The sequence below is a fragment of the Rana temporaria genome, chromosome 3 (genome assembly GCF_905171775.1).
Source record: "Rana temporaria chromosome 3, aRanTem1.1, whole genome shotgun sequence".
Lineage (NCBI taxonomy): Eukaryota > Metazoa > Chordata > Amphibia > Anura > Ranidae > Rana > Rana temporaria.
The window spans coordinates 431,063,531-431,086,574 of NC_053491.1; the positions used below are offsets into that span (position 1 = coordinate 431,063,531).

The following is a 23,044-nucleotide window of genomic DNA, read 5'->3' on the forward strand; positions in this document are numbered from 1 at the left end:
GAAAGACAGGATCAAACAGCCTTTATACACAATGCAAAGGATTAACCCTTTAGGTTCCACAGTGAGTATAACAAGCATGCTTTACTGCATATACAGACTGATTTTACTGTTGTGGGCTTATTAACACTTTAAAACAAAAGTGAAGATCTAGGGGCCAGATTCACGTAGACTAGCGGCGGCGTAACGTATCGTAGATACGTTACACCGCCGCAAGTTTTCATCGCAAGTGCCTGATTCACAAAGCACTTGTGATGAAAACTACGCCGGCGGCGTCCGGCGTAAACCCGCGTAATTTAAATGGGCGTGTGCCATTTAAATTAGGCGCGCTCCCGCGCTGGACCTACTGCGCATGCTCCGTTTCGGAATTCCCGCCGTGCTTTGCTCGCAGTGACGTCATTTTTTCGAACGGCGACGCGCGTAGCGTAATTCCGTATTGTCCATAGCAACCAAAAGTGTCCCTTTATGTCAAAAATGGTTTTAGAGCAGTTAGAAAACAGCGATAATAAATTATAATCACTTGCAGAATTGTGCGATAGCGATTTGTGGGGAAATTCGTCATAAAAAAATAAAAGTAATGACAGCGACAATTCTGCAACTGAGCAAATTTCAGTGATTTTGAGTTGATTACATTATTGAATAATTTTTATTATAATTATATTATTATTTGTTATAATTATTTATAATTATTTATTATATTATAATTTATCATTTTGTTTTTAAAAAAAAATCATACCCGGGATGCCTACTAGACTCTTGTTTGGTCAGATTTAAATTAGTTATTCCTAAGAATTACAGGCCTACAGTATAAAACGCCAAATTTCCTTGCAAAATAATTGTAACGCTTTTGGTACGTAATTCCAGACAGAATCATACCGCCAGGGAGGTTAAAGTAGAACTATAGGCAACACTTTTTTTTCCATTTTGGATAGAGTAAGGGAGAGTTGTGGTCCCTGTCAGTTTATTTTTTACCATCCCTGTCCCATTGCATAGATTTCCCTTCACTTCCTGCCCCCATAGCCAAACAGGAAGTGAGAGGAAATCTATGCAAATTAAGGGAATCCCATGCCCCCCCTCCAGGCCCTCAGAACTAGTGTCCCTACTCGAAAAATTCTTAAAGTCTTAAATAGGAAGGGGTGGGTCAAATTTAAATTAGGGGGTGCATGAGTTTAGTCAGGCCTAGGGCAGCACAAAACCTAAAAACACCACTGATGTTCCCTTCGTTGTCCCCTCCAATGTCCTCTCCGATGTTTCCTCCAATGTCCTCTCTGATGTTCCTTCCACTGTCCTCTCCAATGTCCCCTCCGATGTCCTCTCCAATGTCCCTTCCATTGTCCCCTCCAATGTCCTCTCTGATGTTCCCTTTGTTGTCCCCTCCACTGTCCCCTCCAATGTCCTCTCTAATGTCCCTTCCATTGTCCCCTCCAATGTCCTCTCCAATGTCCTCTCTGATCTTCCCTTCAATGTCCTCTCTGATTTTCCCCCCAATGTCCTCTCCAATGTCCCCTCCGATGTCCTTTCCAATGTCCTCTCTGATGTTCCCTTAGTTGTCCCCTCCGTTGTCCTCTCCAATGTCCCCTCCGATGTCCTCTCCAATGTCCTCTCTGATGTTCCCTTAGTTGTCCTCTCCAATGTCCCCTCCGATTTCCTCTCCAATGTCCCTTCCATTGTCCCCTCTGATGTTCCCTTCAATGTTCCCTTCAATGTCCTCTTTGATGTTCCCTTCAATGTTCCCTTCAATGTCCTCTTTGATGTCCCCTACAATGTCCCCTCCAATGTTCTCTCCAATGTCCTCTCCGATGCCCCCTCCAATGTCCTCTCCGATGCCCCCTCCAATGTCCTCTCCGATGCCCCCTCCAATGTCCTCTCCGATGCCCCCTCCAATGTCCCCTCCGATGCTCCCTCCAATGTCCTCTTCAATGTCCTCTCCGATGCCCCCTCCATTGTCCTCTCCAATGCCCCCTCCAATGTCCTCTCCGATGTCCCCTCCAATGTCCTCTCCGATGTCCCCTCCAATGTGGCCCGTCAGTTTATTTTTTACCATCCCTGTCCCATTGCATAGATTTCCCTTCACTTCCTGCCCCCATAGCCAAACAGGAAGTGAGAGGAAATCTATGCAAATTAAGGGAATCCAATGCCCCACCTCCAGGCCCTCAGAACTAGTGTCCCCACTCAAAAATTCTTAAAAGTCTTAAATAGTAAGGGGTGGGTCAAATTTAAATTAGGGGGTGCATGAGTTTAGTCAGGCCTAGGGCAGCACAAAACCTAAATACACCACTGCTTCCATCATCCAATCATGTGCAAGAAAAAATGTAATTACATTTTTTCTTGCATGTGATTGGGTATTTTTTGCAAATTAAAGCTTTAACTCATTCACTAAGCTCTGGAACAACTGAGCTTTTCAAAATGCATAGTCTATTTGCCTTTAGTAAATCAACCCCATAGTGTATTTTCAATGAATACCTATTTTGAGCTATCATTGCTATGTTTATATTTCTACATCCTTGCTCTTACGTATTTGTATTGTAATAAATGTATATATATATATGGGATGCTACAGGCAAGGAAGGATGAGCCATTTATACTCTATACCAGGGAGTCTCCCCGAAATCTCGGTGGAATACAGTCTGATGAGGAGTGGCAATAAGCTGACATTTTCATGTGTAGAGACTCTATCCTGTTACACTTATGGAGAAAAAAAAAAAAACATGTAAAATATGCCGGAGATGCTGATGGGAGAGAATGGGATACATGCACACATAGTGGGATTGCCCCTTCCCCACCACATCTGGATATTCTGGACCAATATATTCTCCATATACATTGATATTTATGGAGACTTTAGCTACCTCCCTGGTATTGCTGTATTTAAAAAAAAATAAAAAAAATACTCCACTATTTTATTTGCACAGCCAGACAACTTCCTATTTTTGGAAGTCCACTTCAATACCCCCTTCACCGATGTAGACAAGAACAATTAATTGTCCAATGGAATGTTTGGATCCACTTTTCCAGAAATCCAACTCTAGTCTACCACTCCCCCTCTGACCTACTGTATACACATATGTCTCAGTTTTTTTCACAGTTTTTGGATTTATTACATTGTTTGAATGTTTCTTGGGCCATTCACAACCTTACCTACTCCTTTTCCCTGCCATCCTTCTTACCCTACTTATAATTTCCTCAATAGACAGTGTAATTTTGTGAGCTGTATATACAGCATATGTATAGTTATAGTGTGTATAGTGTATATATAGAATATAGACATAGTTTATATCCCCCCTCTATGATTATACAGTGGAACCTCGGATTGCGAGTAACGCGGTTAACGAGCGTTTCGCAATACGAGCACTGTATTTTGAAAAATCCTAACTCGGTTTGCGAGTGTTGTCTCGCAAAACGACCAGGATTCAGGCCAAATCGGTGTGCAGTACCACGTTTGGCCTGAGGTGGGGGCGCCAGAGCCGAACGGCGCCAATCGTAGCCGGAACCATTCGGAAATGCTCGGAAAGACTCAGAAATACTCAGTTCCCGAGGTTTGCCAAGGTCAGCCGAGCTGTCCTCTGGCCTTTCCGGCTGTTTCCGGGGCTCTTCAGTGCCCCCACCTCTGGTCACATGCGAAGAAGAAGAGTAACCGCTCGGATAAAACCACAGAACCTTCTCACTGGATCCAAACCATGGGTGCCGGCAATGCAATGATATGCAAAATAGAAGAGAAAAACTAGGACAGCCGCACTCCAAAAACGTTCCTTTTAATAAAACTGGTCACAAAAATTACATACCACAGCAAAAAATAGAACAGAAGCTGACACGTTTCACACTGGGGTTCAGTGCTTAATCATAGCTTGATTAAGCACTGAACTACAGTGTGAAACGCGTCCGCTTCTGTTCTATTTTTTGCTGTGGCATGTAGTTTTTGTGGCCAGTTTTATTAAAAGGAACGTTTTTGGAGTGCGGCTGTCCTAGTTTTTCTCTTCTATTTTGCTCTGGCCATATGCGGTATTGCATGCCATTGAAGTCAATGCGGAACAAATTATTTTAGTTTCCATTGACTTCAATGAGGAAACTCGCTTTGATATTACTTTGGAATACGAGCATTCTCCTGGAACAGATTATGCGCGTAATCCGAGGTTCCACTGTATCTCCCAATTAGTGTCTTGTTTTGTTGGAGACTGTTAACAATTTTATTGTTGGCTAGGACAGGACAACTCATCTCATATCCTTCTCAATTAGACACTGTTCCTACATATCTTTATTGTATGAATATAATGTGTATATATATATATATATATATATATATATATACTGTAATTATTGGCGTATAACACTCACTTTTTTACCCTGAAAATAGAGGATAAACTGTGCCTGTGTGTTATACGCAGGGGGCTGTGGAAAGTTTTTTTCCTGAAACTTCCCTTTTAAAGTTAGGGTGTGTGTTATACGCCTGTGCATGTTATACGCCGATAAATACCCAACACAATGATTCTGCCTGATTGACAACTGTTGAGAATATTAGCAATACAGTTTGTACATTGTTCCCAATGGTTCAATTCATATTGACAGCAATTGTTTAGCACTTCAGGAGAGAAATCAAAGCATGAGTATGTACAAGGCAGGCCCCATGTGCATACACAATTACAAACTAACTTAGAAACACGGCTTTTAACACATTAATACAGGTTGATATGATATTACAGTAACATATTGATAAAATTGTATTTAGTACATAAGCTGATTAATAAGTTTGAAGCAATTTTTACATACCGTATATACTCGAGTATAAGCCGACGCGAATATAAGCCGAGGCACCTAATTTTACCACAAAAGACTGGGAAAACGTATTGACTCGAGTATAAGCCTAGGGTGTCCATCTGCATGCCTCACTGTGCCTCACTTTGCCTCACTATGTCCATGTGTCACTGTGTCCATGCCTCACCGTGCCCATGCCTCACTGCATCCATGCCTCACTGCGTCCATGCCTCACTGTGCCCATGCCTCACTGTGCCCATGCCTCACTGTGCCCATGCCTCACTGTGTCCATGACTAGACTGACGTTTAACATGGGAGTCTATGGAAGGGGTGCCCGGCTTTGAAAAATCGGTGCTCCTCAGCCGTAGGTCCCCCAGACAACAAACACACTTGCACACTTGTAGAGGAGAGATTAAGCTACATGTGTGCCAAGTTCCGAGTCCAGGGGACCTACGACCGGCCGGTACCGGGTCCCCAAATCACCAGAGAAATGACTGTTTTACTTGGGAGTCTATGGAAGGGGTGCCCAGCTTTGAAAAATCAGTGCTCCCCGGCCGTAGGTCCCCCAGACAACAAACTTTGCAAACTTGTAGAGGAAGAGTGAGGCTACAAGTGTGCCAAGTTTAGGGTCCAGGGGACCCACGACTGGCCAGTACCGGGTCCCCAAATTCCGGGAGATCAGGCGCAAAAAGGTGACTCGAGTAAAAGCCGAGGGGGCATTTTCAGCACAAAAAAAGTGCTCAAAAGCTTGGCTTATACTCGAGTATATATGGTAGTTACATTGGTCCAACTCGAACCAATGTAAGTATGTGTAACGGAACCCCAAATGGGACAGGGGTTAAATCCGTTCACGATATTCCATTCCACCCAAGACAGCTTATCGACACTACAACCAACAGGACCTGATCCATCCCATTTCCCAGAATAAGACGAGACACAGCTCTGTGCTTTCTGGTTTCAAAATGAAGACAACTTTAATGGTTAGCTTTCAGTCTTATATACAGTTTAAGCATGAAAGGAACAATCAAACTCTCCACCCACACCCTGGGGGGGCTTCAATACACCTTCAGATGGCTAATTGCTAAACATTCTAGACATGTCGGCGCTGGCCTATAATTATCATGATCTAATCACTCCATCTGAGCAGTCACATTCCTTCATTAACAGAATTCAAACCAAACACCATCACACAATGATTTCTTCTCAATCCACATCTTTAGACAGACGTTCTGTCTCTGCATACAGCTTGACAGAAAGGTATTCACACCTCTGAGCATCAATAGGCTTTAAGCAGTGTTATCAAACAATGAAAGGTCTTCCAGAAGCCTGACTCAATTAACAACTCGCTAGCCAGGGCTAATCAAAGAAATGAGTCACTATTGACTGGTTGGGTCACAATTAACCAACAACTTGCAATATCTCAAGATCCTGCAATATGAACTATCAGTGATGTCCCCTGTCCTGTAATTGAGGATATAATTTCTCAGTCACCCTATGGCCCTATCGGACATAAGGTGACCCTAGACATAAGACTCCTTGGTGACGCCGGTACAGGAGTACTCCTCATCCTTACAAAGTCTCTGTTTGTCCCGGGTCATTCCGTTACAGTATGTATATTTAATACCTGTGGAATTCCTCTAGAACATGGGTCTTCAAACTACGGCCCTCCAGTTGTTCAGGAACTGCAATTCCCATCATGCCTAGTCATGTCTGTGAATGTCAGTGTGTTACAATGCCTCATGGGATGTGTAGTTCTACAACAGCTGGAGGGCCGTAGTTTGAGGATCCCTGCTCTAGAAGCTGGAAATATCTTTAATAGCCACTGTTACTCCAGTGTTTTCTGCTAGCTTCTGGGCCCAATGTTGAGCGGTTGCACTGGTGCATACTGAACACAGGAGGTTCCTTGCTTGACACAGGCACCATAATTGTACGAGGTGAAGATTGTGACATCACCGCTTCATCTTTTTATCTTGTCCAATCAGAGAGCACTTTGCGATCAATGAGAAAATGCAAAGGGTTCCTTGAATGGTGCCCATGTCAAGTAAGGAACCTCCTGTGTTCGCAATGCATCTGGGCAGCCACTCGGCACACAGGATCGGGAAGCTATCGGAGATCACTGTAGTTGTGGTGCCTATTACAGTGATTTCCAGCTTTCACAGGGATCCCACAGTTATGGCACTTACATTGATCCAGCTTGGACCAATATAAGTAACTATGTAAACATTTTCATACCTGGAATTCTTCTTTAAAGTGTATGTAAACCCCATCAATGAATGTCTTATATTTTCTCCGTCTTGGTCTGTTAAACATATTATTGAAAGTGTTTTGTAAAATCTGTTCTCTAAGTGCAAAACATACTGTTGATGCTACCAGAAATCCAGTGAGATTCTAACTTACTGTACTGAGCCAACACCACGGAACCATGGAACACCTTCCCACCTATGTTAAAGAAATGAAGATAGGGGGAAATTTTCTGTAGTCCAAATTAGGAATGACTAGCCAAGTGTGACAACAATTCTCCATCATAAATATGGTACAGTAAGTGACATCAAAAAGCATGTCACTAGTCCAGTGGCAAAGAGAAATGGCTTTGTTGGACTGGTTATACAGTGGGGAGGATGCCCGTTGGAGCAATAAATGGAGTTAGCATTGCTGCTTATTTCTTACGCCTAGACAAAATGAGAAATAAACCTTCGCAATGCAGGTGGGGGGGGGGGGGGGGGTTGGTAATGCCTTGTGAATTTTTAGAGATGACTATAGTTCAGCTTTAAAGTTTCCCTAAAGTTCACTAAAATAATTATATATTCCATTTAATGGCAGCATTTGCCTCCAGTGTCGCTGCTTGTCCACCACAAATGGATCTGTTTAGAACACAAACTTTATGACGCTTTTCGTATTGTATCAAAGCGTTTTAAAATATTTCTGATGGAAGGAAGGATGAACTGTCATATAACCTTGACTAAATTTAAAGATGAACATTTTGATGATTAGATAAGGGACTGGAGATACTGCTCGGTGTCAGTCTTCTTTTTTTTTTTTTTTTTTTTTTTTTTTTTTTTAATGTTTAATTTCTCTTTATTGTTTTCCGTTTTCTTTTTATACAAAAAAAGTGTATTAAATTACAAGTAGATGATACACATTATCAATACACCATATACATGAATAAAGCAATCGTATAATTTATAAATCAGCTAGATTCATATGTTCCCTCCCTCCCCCCTCCCCTCCCCCCCCTTCCACCCCCCCATTAACATTATAGGATTTTAAAGGAGAAGAAAAAAAGAAAAAAAATGAAAAAGAAAGGAAAAGGAGAGGAAAACCTAGTAGGAGGTATCCTCGTCCGGGCTGTCGAGTGATCCAAACACAGGAGAGTAGATTAAGAGGAGGTCAGGAGAAAGAAAGCCCGAGGGGTATTGCCAGTAAGCAAGCCAAAAGTATTGGAGAGTGGGGAGACCTTGCTTTTCCTCAACAACAGTCCACAGCTATAAAGAAGTTTTGGCACCCAATGGGGAAAAAGGATTTTCCAACCCCCTGTACCGATTATCTATCCAAGGGGAATCCCATTTCTCTTAGCCACGGCCCCCACACTCTTCTAAATCTACCATAGTTTCCCTGCTTAATAAAGGCCACCCTTTCACACCATATCAGAGCGTTGATTGTTTCAACCCAGTTTTCAACAGATGGCGGGGCATGCGCTTGCCATCTCTGAGCTATCAGCTTCCGAGCTTGGAATAAACACCTAAGTACACTTTCCATAGCTCCTGGAGGAATTCTATGGTCTTCCATACCTCCTAACAAGCAGGTTATAGCCTCCGGCTCTAAGGAAGTTTTAAAAATTTTGTTAATCCTGTTTATCACTTCTGTCCAGTATCTAAAAAGCTTCGGGCATCTCCAGAACATATGAATAAGATCCCCAGATGTCTTGCACCTGGGGCATTCATCACTCTGGTTCCAACCTAGAAAAAACATTTTTTTAGGGGTATGGTAAACCCGGTGCAATAGAAATAAATGGGACAATCTCTGTGCTGGAGCGATTGACACCAATGTCCCTCTATATAAAATATCGTTCCATTGCTCCGAGGTTAGCAACCCAATATCTTTTTCCCATCTTTCTCGGCTCTTAGACGCCCCACTTTGGCTTATAGATTTAGTGCCGAGTTGGTCATATAGTACCGAGATTTGGCCTTTCGTGATATTCGTTTGAATTGTCTTAAGAAGCGCAGGAATATGTGTCCTAATCATTGGGTAAGCCTTAAACTGGGTCTGGAGGGCATGTCTGATCTGTAAATAACTAAAAAAAGTTTTGTTTGGTACATCATATTCTTCTCTCAGTTTCGAAAACGTTTTAATAAGGTTGCCCTCATACATATGTAGAAGCCGTGTTATTCCTTGACTCTCCCAAATTCTGGGAATTTCTAAATCTTTAAGTTCCATTAAGTTCTTATTGTGCGAAAGGGGAGCAAACTCAGTTATCCCAATATAGCCCAACAAAGCTTTCGTAGTCCGCCACACTTTGTTAATTAGCCTTATAGTCGGGCATTGGTAGACAAATGAGTTTGCCTCCAGGGCTTCTATTAGAATTTTATGTGGGGCCCTTAATAGCATTAACCTAAAGCAGTTATTACCAAAATTTAGGTTGCCACAGCCCGCTAATTGCTGTAACTGAGCCGCCAGGAAATATGATCTTGGATGTGGAACCGCCATCCCCCCTTCCTTCACCGGGAGCTGCATCGTCTGCAATCTGATTCTGGACTGGCCTCCCTTCCACATTAACTCCCTAAATAATGTTTCAAATCGTTTAAACCATATTTGGTTTAACCAGATTGGAGAGTTGTGTAGCACATATAGTATCTGGGGGAGCCAGATCATTTTTATCAGGTTGCATCTCCCAGCTACAGAGAGGGGGAGCCGGTTCCAAATGTCTTTTTTTAATTTCAGTTTTAACAATAGTGGAGCTATATTGTTACTGGTGTACTCCTTAGCCTCGCTAGTAATCCAAACCCCTAAATACTTCAGTTTTGATGTAATTCTCAGCTGGGGTATCTCGGCAGTTGTCTGTTCCCCTATTGGATCTATTGGAAGTAGAGCCGATTTATCCCAGTTGACAATTAGTCCCGAAAACCTTCCAAATTCCTTTACCATACGGACCACTGGAGCCAGCGATCTATCCACATCTCCTAAGAAAAACAAGACATCGTCCGCATAGAGCGATATCCTGTCTTCCTCCGCGCCCCTTCTAAACCCCAGTATATCTTTGTTTAGTCTAGCTTTAATAGCAAGAGGTTCCATTGCCAATGCAAACAAGAGTGGGGAGAGGGGACAACCCTGTCTCGTTCCTCTTTCAAGTTTGAATATATCTGAGGCTTCACCGTTTATTTTTATTTTTGCTCTTGGTTCGTTATATAAGAGTTTAACCCACTTGGTAAATATTGGACCAAATCCAAAACTTTCCAATACCTTCCATAGGTATGGCCATTCGATGCTGTCAAACGCTTTGGCAGCATCCAAAGCCAACAAAGCTCTAGGCCTATCGATGTCAGTGGGAATCTGGATATTTAGGAAAGCTCTTCTGATGTTTATGCTAGTTGACCTGTTCGGGATGAACCCTGATTGGTCAGAATGGATAAGGCTCTCAATGCACCCTTTTAAACGGTTTGCCAGTACCTTGGCAAGGATTTTTGCATCTGTACAGAGCAATGAAATTGGGCGATAAGAGGAAGGGTCTAATTTATCTTTTCCCTCCTTATGGATTACCACAACCGTTGCCTCCATCATAGAGGACGGTAGCTGTCCCTCCAGAAACGCGCTTTCCAATGTCTGAAGCAGTTCTGGTAGCAAAATTGCACCATACCGCTTATAGATCTCTATTGGGAGACCGTCAGGGCCAGGCGATTTATGGTTAGACATCCCCTCCATCACCAGCCGGAGTTCCTCCAATGTAACAGGGGACTCCAATTTCTCCCTATCGTCGTCTGACAGAGTTGGAACCGGAGTTCCACAAAAAAAGGACTCCATACCTTCACTTCCTCCCTTGGATTTGTAAAGAGATTTATAAAAATCATAGAATACATGTCCTATCTCCCTACTCTCAGTACGAATATCTCCTGCAGGGGCCCTGATTGCTACAATATTAGAAGAGGAAGAGTTGGCCTGTATCAGCATGGACAACACTCGTCCAACTTTCTCCCCTTCCCCAAATTGGGTTTGTCTCTGGAATATTTGATGATTCTGTGCTTTCCTCATAGTCGCCATTCTATAAACCTCTTGCTTGTCCAGCCACTCTTTTTGGGTGTTTAGAGACGGGGCATCGATATATCGTTGTTCGGCCACCATCGCTTCACTCCTTAGATCCTCCTCCCATGCCCTGGACTCTCTGCGCACTCTAGCCACACTCTGAATCAACAAGCCCCTTAAGTAGGCCTTCAGCGAGTCCCAGACCACTCCAGACTTTGCCGAGCCTGAGTTTATTTGCACGTATTCCTTCAGGCTATTGAGAAGTACCTGTGGTTCGCCCAGCAACTCAAGCCAGCATGGGTTAATTTTCCATTCTCTTGGAGAAGTTCTCACGTTTGTCCTAATAACTAACTCCAAAGGTGAGTGGTCCGAGACCCCCCTTGGCCCATACTCTACCTTCTCAACCAAATCCATTACCAACTCATTGCCCAAGGCCAAATCGATTCTCGACAGGGTAGAATAGGATCTAGAAAAACAAGAGTACTGTCGGATATCAGGATGGCGAGTGCGCCAGATGTCCAATAGTCCTGTCTCGTCTAGGAATTGGGTCAATCGGCTCACTTGTTCTAGCTTTGGTTCGTGTGTCAGAGGGAATCTATCATAGGCTCTATCTAGAACTTCGTTATAGTCGCCTACCGCAATCAGGGGGATATCGTTTTTATCAAGCATAAATTCGACCAGCCTCTGAAGGATGTCAAATTTAAAGGGGGGGGGGATATAAATGTTGGCTAGTACAAATGGCCTGTTCCCGATAGAGCAGGCCAAAAATATGTACCGACCTTGATCGTCGATCCAGCTTTTCTCACAGGTAAATGGCACATCCTTTCCCACCATTATGCTCACCCCCCTCGAATAAGAGGAGTGAACTGAATGATAGCGAAATGGAAATTTCCGTGAGCCCAACTGGGCCATTGTATCTTTAGTAAGATGTGTCTCCTGTAGGCAAAGTATCCCCGGCCCCCTCCCGTCCATTGACGCTAGTACCAAGGCTTTCTTAATGGGGTCCCCCAGTCCACGTACGTTCCATGATCTAACCCTCAATGCCATAGACTGTAGAGAAGCGAGCAATTATAGAGAGTAGCAAAAGTAGCAAAAGTAGAGATAGTAGATAGAGAGCCACCCCTTCTGGTCTCCCCCTCCCCTCTCTCTCTCCCGCCCTCCCCCCCCCCCTCCAGACAGCCATGCAGGCTACAACTCCTCCTTTTTCCTGTATTAATTAAGATAACTCCCTTTCTCAAAACACCCTCCCAGCTTCCTCCCCCCCAGCCCCCCCTCCCTCTCCCCCAAACCCCCCTCCCTCTCCCCTCCCCCCCCTGCCCACCTGGGCTCCCCCGTGGGGCTACACCTGTGGCCTCTCCTCTCCCATCTTCCCACAACCATACTCTCATTCTTACACTCATACGTCTCTTGCCCTCTATTGAGGTGCAAAGATCTCCACCCTCCCCCCCATCAATTAAATCAAAATCAGATTATGGCTAAGTGTAGCACCTCAAATCAAGTAGAACTTTTAAGAATGCAGAAAAACAAACCTAAATAGAACTTAAATAGAATATAAAAGTGTCAATTGATACATAGTGCCCCCCCCCCCCCCAAGCCAAAAAAAAAAAAGGGAGGGAAAAACCCCCCTTCGTTGATAAATACTAAGTGCAGTTCATCTTATAATGCAAGTTTTCTTGTGCTGATTTTCCTTGTGAAAACAACCTAAGACAAAAAGTGAAGGACAGGTAAGTCCAAATACATGTGCGTCTAATAAGTAAAAAGTAATTAAAATCAATGTAAACTACCCCCCTCAAAAAAAAAAAAAAAAAAAAAAAGGGGGGGGAAGAAGAAGAGGGGCAAAAAAAAGACCCCATATTAAGTAATAAGTGCAATTCATCGTGTAGTGAAATTTATCTGATGCTAAATTTTCTTGTGAAAATGATCTAAAATAGGAAAAAAAAAGAAAAAAAAAAAAAAAAAAAAAATTGATCTAAAAAAAAAAAAAAAAAAAAAAAAAAAAAAAAAAAAAAAAAAAAAAAAAGGGTATCTATATGGACTTTCTGTGCACCTAACAAGTGAAAAATTATTAAAGTCAATATAGAGTCTCCCCTCCCGAAGGGAAGGAAGGACGGCTCTCCCCCCAAAAAAAAAAAAAAAAAAAAAGGGGGGGGGGGAGAGAGGAGGATAAACAGCTATGTAAGTGACTATAGATCCTTGGAGTTTGCTTCCAGCCACTTTATCCCCTCTGCCGGGGAATTAAAGAAAAAGGTCCTGCCCAGGGCTGTAACCCGTAGGCGGGCTGGGTACTGTAAGGCATATACCACCTTGTGCTGTTGTAAGGTGCGCTTTATTGGTATAAATTCGGCCCTGCGCTTTTGTAGGTCAGGAGAAAAATCGGGGTAAAATGAAATTCTAGCTCCCTTATACATGATATCTCCCATTCCCCTAGCTCTTTGGAGGAGAGTGACTTTATCACCATAGTAAAAAAACTTGAAAAGTAATGGTCTAGGCCGCTCTCCTTCCTGCGGGGGTTTAAAGGGCACACGGTGCGCCCTCTCAATAGAGAAAAAAGACGAGAAAGTAGCAGGGCCAAAAATCTCCTTAAGCCAGCCGTCCATGAAGGCTACAGTATTGGGCCCCTCGCTCCGTTCTGGTAAACCGATCACCCGGACATTATTCCTTCGGAGCCTATTCTCAATTTCATCCATTTTTGCTGCTTGTTGTTTCGTTTTCTCCTGTAGGCCTCTGAGTTCATTTTCAAATGGATATAAAGTATCTTCAACTGTACTCACTCGTTCTTCAAGGGTAGTAACCCTTTCAACAGTTTTACGCATGTCTTGATGTATTGAGACAAGCTCTTCTCTCAGAGTTTTTAGCTGGTTATCAAAGCCCACCATAAACTCTTTACAGTCATTGACTGCCCGCAGCACGTCTTTCAATGTTGGCTCTTCTGCTAGCCCCGGGGCGGGTGGGGTAGTAGTGTCCAATACTCCTTGTCCAGCTAGTGCAGACACAGTCGCATGAACCCCCCCCCCCCAGACCCTTTAATAGTATTCATAGTGTTCGGGCCTTTGATTGCATTTGAATTTATGGGGTTGGACGGTTTAGAGACTGCTGCCCCCAGACTTTTCCTAGCCCCTGATGGTGCTGCAGAGCTCTTGGACTGTGTTGCTGGGGGTGATGGTGATGGGCCTCTTTTAGTAGGTGATTGAGGTATAGCCTGAGAAGGATGAAAAAAGCGCTCCAGCTTAGCTGCTGCAGCCTGGCTACCCTTATCCTTTCCCTTAGCGGACCGTGTGGTCGGGGCACCCTCTATATGTTGCTGATCCTCAGCCCCACGTTTACTAGTCATAGTGAACATATTGGGGAAGAGGAAAGAGGAGAAAATATAAAATGGAGTGACCCCCTAACAAAAAAAAAGGGGGGGGGGTGACAAGACTTCTAGGAGCCCCTATTGGCCAGCAGTTGTAGTCCTTAATAAACACAGTCTGTTATTACCACAGGGATTAAAAGCCGATCTGTCAATCCCCCTCTTTAAAGCTAATTTAAGCAACACACTGTGAAAATATGCAATTTTGTTATGTGCGTTTTTTTTTTTTTTCTGCCCTGTACCACCCAAAAAGGAGGGGGGGGGGACGGTCTCCAAACTTGCAATCCTCCTTAGCTTTGGCTATTCAGGCTTTTTGAAGGGGAAAAAATCCACATCCCCCTTCTTGCAGAAAACAGAGAGTTAATGGGAGGGATGCACCCAAAATCAGCAAAACTTCTAGTACATGAAACACCAGTAGACCCAGGGAGCCACAAGGAAGCCTCAAGTTCTTATCCCTGCATGCCGCAACAGCAACTGTTGTCTTACCAGTACCCCCGCATGTGGTGTGACAGTCCTCTGTAGGCTCCGGTGGCGGCTCTGGCGTCGACAGCCGTTCTCCTCCGTTCTCCTCCGGTTCAGCTCCCCGGCTTCTGGTCTGTACAGTGAGGAGACTCGCTCGTTCTACAGGGGCCCGTAGTCTCGCGAGATCTCGGAAGTCAGGTGGTGTCGGGCAGCTCTGCCTACCTGACACTCCTCCGTGTAGTGTAGTGAACCGGCTCCGTCCAGGCAAGAACACGCAGCCAGGGAACACAGCTGCAAACACACTCCGGCTACTCCAGGCTCCAGCTGGGCATCAGAAGCTAAGGTGAGAGATGGCCTTAAAGCTGCGGCTTTCAGGGATAGGGATCCGTTTTTAACGATAGGGCATCGGCATGGTTTTCACAGAGGGGAGGGGGAGAGTGGAAGTCCATATACGCTCACATCTCTACTCTCACTCTCACTCTAGCTCTCACTCCCTCCTGCATCCGTCGGTGTCATCTCTAGTTTAGTTTTGGTTTGGCTTCAAGCCTACAACTTATCTCTGTCTAGCATGTATGGAAAGGAAATGTTGTTAAGAACTAGATCAAGTCCATAGATTGATGAGCTTGCCCCACGAGTTTCCTGTTGCCTAAGATATTTCTGCTTAAAAAAGATCTGAGCTTATGATTTTAGAATATCATTAAAATAAGTCGTTACAGTTGAATGTACTCATTACAAGTCACTTTATAAGAAGGTGCTATGGACAGTGTTCACAAATATATCCACTAAAATTTCCACACCTATATGTATGCTGCCATGGCAAAAAAATGGCGCCATAATGCCAGACATTAATTGTCTATAGAAGCGGTCTTCAAACTATGGCCCTCCAGTTGTTCAGGAACTACAATTCCCATCATGCCTAGTCATGTCTGTAAATGTCAGAGTTTTACAATGCCTCATGGGATGTGTAGTTCCACAACAACTGGAGGGCTGTAGTTTGGTGATCCCTGCACTATAGGATTGTTAGTCAGAGAGTTAAAGGGTTTGTAAAGGAATTTATTTTTTTATCTTAAAGCGGTGGTTCACCCTCCTTCACATCATTAGACCATTACATTCGGCATCGTAGCGCGAGCTACGGTATGCCGGTCTTAAATTTTTAATCCCCGTACTCACTGTGCTATCGATGATTGAAGAATCCGACTCCCGCGGGGAATGGGCGTGCCTATGGAGAGGGAGGATGATTGACGGCCGGCTCTGGCACGTCACGCTCCCCGAAGACAGCCGGAGTAGGTCTCGGCTATTCACGGCGCCTGCGCACAGGCTATGCGCAGGCGCCGTGAATAGCCAAGCCTATTTCGGCTATTTCCGGAGAAGCGTGACGTGCCAGGGCCGGCCGTCAATCACCTTCTCTCACCATAGGAACGCCCATTCCCCGGATTCTTCAATCATCGATAGCACAGTGAGTACGGGGATAAAAAATGTAAGACCGGCATACCGTAGCTCACGCTACGATGCCGAATGTAATGGTCTAATAAAAAAAAACATTTTTTTTTTTTTTTAACAGGGTGAACCCCCGCTTTAATAGCTTCCTTTACCTTAATGCAGTGCTGTTTTTATGTCCTCATTGTCCGTTTTTGCTCTCAAGTTGCTGTAATTCTTCTCTGATCTCCACACTTCCTGGTTGTCTGTTTCCTGATAACCACAGGACTGGGAGCTTTCTCTCTGTGGTCACTTATCAAGGAGGTGTGATTACTGTGTGTCTAAAACCCCTCAGCACCAATCAATTTTGTTTTCCAAACCATCACTGCCCTGTATTGGCTCTGTTGCTCTGTACAGCAGAGAAACAGCAAACAACATGCAAAAACGACACTTGAAACTCGGAGGTACATTATATGATTCATTTTTATCTATTTTTAATTGTTTTTAAAAGGAATCCGTTAACTATTATGTCTCTATACCCTGTAAACGGTCATTTCAGCAAAAAAAAAAAAAATGTATTTACAACTCCTTCAAGCCTCGTACATGAAGCTGACTTTCATCAGTCTTGCCCTCACACTATCAGTCAAAAATCAGACCGTGCCAAAACGCGGTGACGTAAAACACTACCACATGCTTGAGAAAAATTAAGTTCAATGCTTCCGAGCATGCGTCGACTTGATTCTGAGCATGCATGGATTTTTGACCGATGGACTTCCACACAGACGATCGTTTTTTAGTATTTAAAACATGTTCTATTTTTTTTCACTGATGGGAAAACAAACCGATGGGGCCCACACACGATTAGTTTGTCCAATGAAAACAGTCCATCGGTCTGTTTTCATCGGACAAACTGATCGTGTGTACAGGGCTTTAGAGGTGTGTGTGCAAACAATATTGCTCCTCTTTATGCCACCTATAAGTTCAGTTCTGCTAAATTATTTTCAATTTATTTTTCACTTTTTTATAAATAAAATTTATAAAAAAAAAAAAAAAAAAATCCCATTCAACTACTTACCTTTTAGGAAATGCTGCTTCCATTAGAAAGAAAAGAAGTGGCAGTGAAACTTGTGTGTGAATATCAATATCATGTGCAAAACCTCTCTAGTTAGCATGTTCTATGTTGTGTTAATAATACAGTAGACATAAAACATCAGTTTTGAAAATAATACTCTGCCCCAAAATGGCACGGTTTTAGATTAAGACCAACCTTAAGATTAAGTTGAACCTAATTCATTTGGTCACAGGCCAGAATATCTTTAAGAAGCCTGAGAGCACCCCATTTTAAAAATGTGACGATGATATCCCTGAAACAAGGAAAAGATTACTTTCCTATATCATCCTAACAGCCAAAATAGCCATTGCCCTGTGTTGGAACCAACCGATAGTCAAACCTGACTCACATAAAATGGAATTGGAGGAGTTAACTTGCACCCTCCATATTAATCATACTAATGACACGGTCGGAGTTTCCCACAACAAATGTTCAATGTGAGCTTTTGTGTGTAGGCTCCATCGGACATTTGCTGTCGGAATTTCCGACAACAAAAATTTGAGAACTTGTTCTCAAATTTTCCGACGACAAAATCCGTTCTCATAAATTCTGATCGTGTGTGGACAATTCCGACGCACAAAATTCCACGCATGCTCTGCATGAGACGGAAGCGATCGGTCTGGTAAAACTAGCGCTCGTAATGAAGATACCTCATTCGTCACGCTGTTACAGACTGAAAGGCATGGAGCTGAAAAGCGCAAATCGTCTCTCACCAAACTTCTACTAACATGACTGGTATTGAACTTCCCTTTAATAGTGCCGTCGTACATCTTGTACGTCACCGCATTCTTGGCGCTCAGAATTTCCGACAACATTTGTGTGACTGTGTGTAAGCAAGACAAGTTTGAGCCAACATTCATCGGAAAAAAATCCACGGTTTTGTTGTCGGAATTTCCGATCGTCTGTATGCGGCATAAGTATGATAAAACTTGGCAGCCTTGGATACACTATCTCTCAGTGGATGACTAGGGGGGGCTAAGATACCTCAGTGCTCTTCCTACGTTTTCTTCTTTCTTTCTGTCTTTTTCCTTTTTTTACAATATGCTCAGGTTTGGAGCTGATTACTTTTTGGCTTACTACCTTTTGTAATGGTTCACTGCACAAGGTTGTTGACCATTACATTATGTACTGTATCAAACAAGTACTTTGTTAACCAGCCTGCCTGATGAGTATTACACCACAACTAGCATCAGGTTACTCTTCAGCTGCACTATGGGTATCATCTTGTCACTAACTGTATTCGAAAGCTTTCTTTTTCTGAGATCTATATATGGTCACTTACTTTATGGATATACTGTTCAAAAATGTTTGCATTACTACCTGAAAACATTTGCATATTATGGTTGGGGAGATCTTGAGTTATATTATGAATGTATAACATCTATTTGTGAAAAAATAATAAAAATATTGAAATCTAAAAGAAAAAATAAATACATAATCTAACAGGAAATGTATAGTGGGTTTATACATAATTCTTTATTATGGTCACAGTTAAAAATAATAATATATGTTTATATAAATATATGGTCCAGTGGAAGAGGCACTCAAGGGCCTTGTGTTGAAGCAGCATAAGCAGATCTATGTGTTAGAAACAAGCAACGTATTGTAAAAAAAAGTATATCTTAAATCAATAAAATCTCAAATCAATAAATCTTCAACACAAGACCCACTAGTTCTTCTGGGCCATTTGTATCTACTTGTCTTGAGTATCCTTGGGCAGTATTTGTCCCCAAGGCACTTGACACTTTGTGGCAAAATGCCTCTTGTTTACATGGTTCAATAACTCAAGTGATTCAGAGTAGTAATTCCTCTTTTTTTTTTTTTTTAACGGTTCAACCCAATGCTCTGTGAATCCCATAAAAAAAACTTTAGACTAAGCATGTATCTAATCAAGCTCCAGGATTGAGATAAGTACCAACCAGGGATGGACTGATGGACTGCAAAAATAAAAATCCCACACTCTGAACATTCTCTATCCACTTAAGGACCGCCTCCTGCATATATACATCAGCAGAATGGCACGGCTGGGCAGATGTATGTACAGGTACGTCATGTACATGTACCCAGCCGTGGGCCGCGGACCCGATCGCCGCTGGGGTCCCGCGAACGGTCCCCGGAGCTGAAGAACGGGGAGAGCTTTGTGTAAACACGGCTTCCCCGTGCTTCACTGTGGCGGCTGCATCGATCGTGTCATCCCCTTTATAGGGAGACACAATCGATGACGTCACTTCTACAGCCACACCCCCTACAATTGTAAACACACACTAGGTGAAACATAACTCCTTCAGCGCCCCCTGTGGTTAACTCCCAAACTGCAACTGTCATTTCCGCAATAAACAATGCATTTTAAATGCATTTTTTGCTGTGAAAATAACAATGGTCCCAAAAATGTGTCAAAATTGTCCGAAGTGTCCGCCATAATGTCGCAGTCACGAAAAAAAACGCTGATCGCTGCAATTCGTAGTAAAAATTTTTTTTTATAAAAATGCAATAAAACTATCCCCTATTTTGTAAACGCTATAAATTTTGCGCAAACCAACCGATAAACGCTTATTGCGATTTTTTTTTACCAAAAATATGTCGAAGAATACGTATCGGCCTAAACTGAGGTAATTTTTTTTGTTATATATATTTTTTGGGGATATTTATTGTAGCAAAAAGTAAAAAATATTGCATTTTTTTCAAAATTGTCGCTCTATTTTTGTTTATAGCGCAAAAAATAAAAACCGCAGAGGAGATCAAATACCACCAAAAGAAAGCTTTATTTGTGGGGAAAAAAAAGGACGCCAATTTTGTTTGGGAGACACGTCGCACGACCGCGCAATTGTCAGTTAAAGCGACGCAGTGCCGAATCGCAAAAAGGGGCCTGGTCCTTTACCTGCATTTTGGTCCGGGCTTAAGTGGCTATAGTAGGAAAGATTTTGAAAAGTCTAAAATTGAGCCCAGGTCCGTCTTAGGATGGAAAAAAGTGGAAAGATCTTTTTTTTTCTGGATAGGGTTGAAAAATGTCAGTGCTATGGTTCAACTTGAAATCAAGGCTGTAAATGTACTTCCTATGTTGCCAAAAATGGGTGATGTAAACAAGATACAGTACTTTAACCTCCTCCCTAACCCCCCCATAGTCAAATGACGTCCACAGATGGGATCTTCCATCCTGGGTGGACGTCATATGACGTCCTAGGATTGCCCGTGATTACAGCAGGACCGTGGATCTGTGTGTGTAAACATCCAGATCCACGTTGTGTCAGAGGTGAGGAGACCGATGTGTGTTCCCAGAACAGAGAAACACAGATCGGTCTCCTCCCCTTGTGAGTCCCCTCCCCCTACACTTAGAATCACTCCATAGGGAACATATTAACCCCTTGATCGCCCCCTAGTGTTAACCCCTTCCCTGCCAGTCACATTTACTGGCAGGTAAATGTGCAGTTTTATAGCACTAATCACTGTATAAATGTGAATGGTCCCAAAAATGTGTCAAAAGTGTCTGATATGTCCGTCGCAATGTTACGGTCACAATAAAAATTACTAGTAAAAAAAAAAAAATACAATAAATCTATCCCCTATTTTGTAGACGCTATCATTTTTGCGCAAACCAATCAATATACGCTTATTGCGCTTTTTTTACCAAAAATATGTGGAAGAATACCTATAGGCCTAAACCGAGGGGGGAAAAAAAAACGTTTTTTTTTTTAAAATTGTGATATTTATTAAATCAAAAAGTAAAAAATATTGTTGTTTTTTTCAAAATTCTCGCTCTTCTTTTGTTTATAGCGCAAAAAATTAAAAACGTAAAGGTGATCAAATACCACAAAAGCTCTATTTGTGGGGGGAAAAAAAGAACGTGAATTTTGTTTGGGAGCCACGTTGCACGACCGTGCAAGTGTCATTCAAAGTGCGACAGCGCTGAAAACTAAAAATTGGTCTGTGCAGGAAGGGGGTGAAAATGCCCTGTATTGAAGTGGTTAATCTATAAAATCATTTGGTGAAGTATAAAAGTGTTCAAGGAACAAATGTCCTTCTGTTGGAGGGCCTGGGATTGATACTGAAAAGTCAATAAAAAACACAATGGGCCAGATCTATGTACCCTGGCGCATATTTACGTCGGGCGTAGCGTATCGAAGATACACTACGCCACCGTAACCTTTTTTTTTTGTATCCACAAAGAATGCGCACCGTAAGGGCGCGCAATTCAAATCGATGTGATGGGTGCGTGCTTTATGTAAATACGTTGTGGCCCGACGTAAATTACGTTTTTTTTTAACGGCGCATGCGCCGTCCGTGGAGGTATCCCAGTGCGCATGCTCAAAATTAAACCAGAACAAGCCAATGCTTACGCCGGTGACGTCATTCTACGCAAATTCCTATTCGTGAACGACTTACTCAAACGACGTAAAAAAATTCAAAATTCAACACGGGAACGGAGGCCATACTTAACATTGAGTACGCCTCATATAGCAGGGGTAACTATACGCCGGAAAAAGCCGAACGCAAACGACGAAAAAAAATGCGCCGGACGTACGTTCGTGGATCGCCGTATCTAGCTAATTTGCATACTCGACGCGGAATTTGACGGAAACGCCACCTAGCGGCCGGCGGAAAAATGCACCTACGATCCGACGGCGTACTAAGACGTACGCCAGTCGGATCGAGCCCAGATGCAGTCGTATCTTGTTTTGTAGATACAAAACAAAGATACGACACAGGAACTTTGAAATTACGCGGCGTATCAATAGATATGCCGGCGTAATTCTTCTGTGGATCTGGCCCAATGTTTCCATAAAAGGGGAAACCACTTTTGAAGCAAATAAACTTATTTTGTATTTATAATACAGAGATGGGTCCATACTGATCAGCACTGAGACCCAGCGCTGTCTTTTCGCATGGACACGCTGGGCAGTTGCCCGGGGGGCCCCACTTGCCATCATTCAGCCGCCTCCCGCACTAATATAGCCCCCCGGCGGCGGCACGTCAACTATGGCTATGCATAATTATAATTTATTCAAACCACATTGAGCACTATATTTGATTGGCTGCTTGCTTCTGCATGGGCCTGGGCCGGGCACATGATGACATAGGCTACTTTCACACTGAAGCGTTGCGCCGTCGGCGGTAAAGCGCCACTATTTTTAGCTGAGATTTACTGTCGTTTTTGCGCGCTAATCAGCCACTAGCGGGGGGGGGGGGATTTGCATTTTTATTCTCGTGCGTGATTGTGTAGACAGGGCCCCAGTGCACTGTATTCCCCAGGGGCCTATAATGCTCTTAAGGTGCCACTGCTGAGACCTATACAAATCTAGCATGTAGGTAAAGAAAAAAAAATAACAGACAGAATATTGTTCAAATGTGGCCAGCAAATATACCCTGCACATATCTACAGTATGTATGTCCTCAATTTTACAATAGATGTCCTCTTTTTTATATCTGTGAAGGTTATTTCCTCACTTTTATTTCTGACAACACTATTACATAGAATGCATGTTTAATATTTATTCATCTAGAATAGATGTTCATTTGTCTTGAACCATGTATAGGAAAAACAAAGGTAGAGCCGGATACCATAACACTACAGTATGGCATCTCCTTTCCTGTTTTGCTGGGGATCATTAGTGCACATATTGTATGACGCTTCCCTGTACAGAATGGAGGGATTTCATAGGAAAAGGCTATTTAAAGTCTGGGACAGCAGCCAGATATGGCAGATTCAAAGTAATGTCTGAACATGTTAT

General features: G+C 43.0%; 1 protein-coding gene across 5 annotated transcripts in view; it reads left to right on the top strand.

Moving 5' to 3' along the window:
- ADGRE5 (adhesion G protein-coupled receptor E5) overlaps positions 1–23,044 on the top strand; it is a 176,156-nt gene that overhangs the window by 48,267 nt on the left and 104,845 nt on the right. The gene's annotated exons all lie outside the window — the stretch shown is intronic.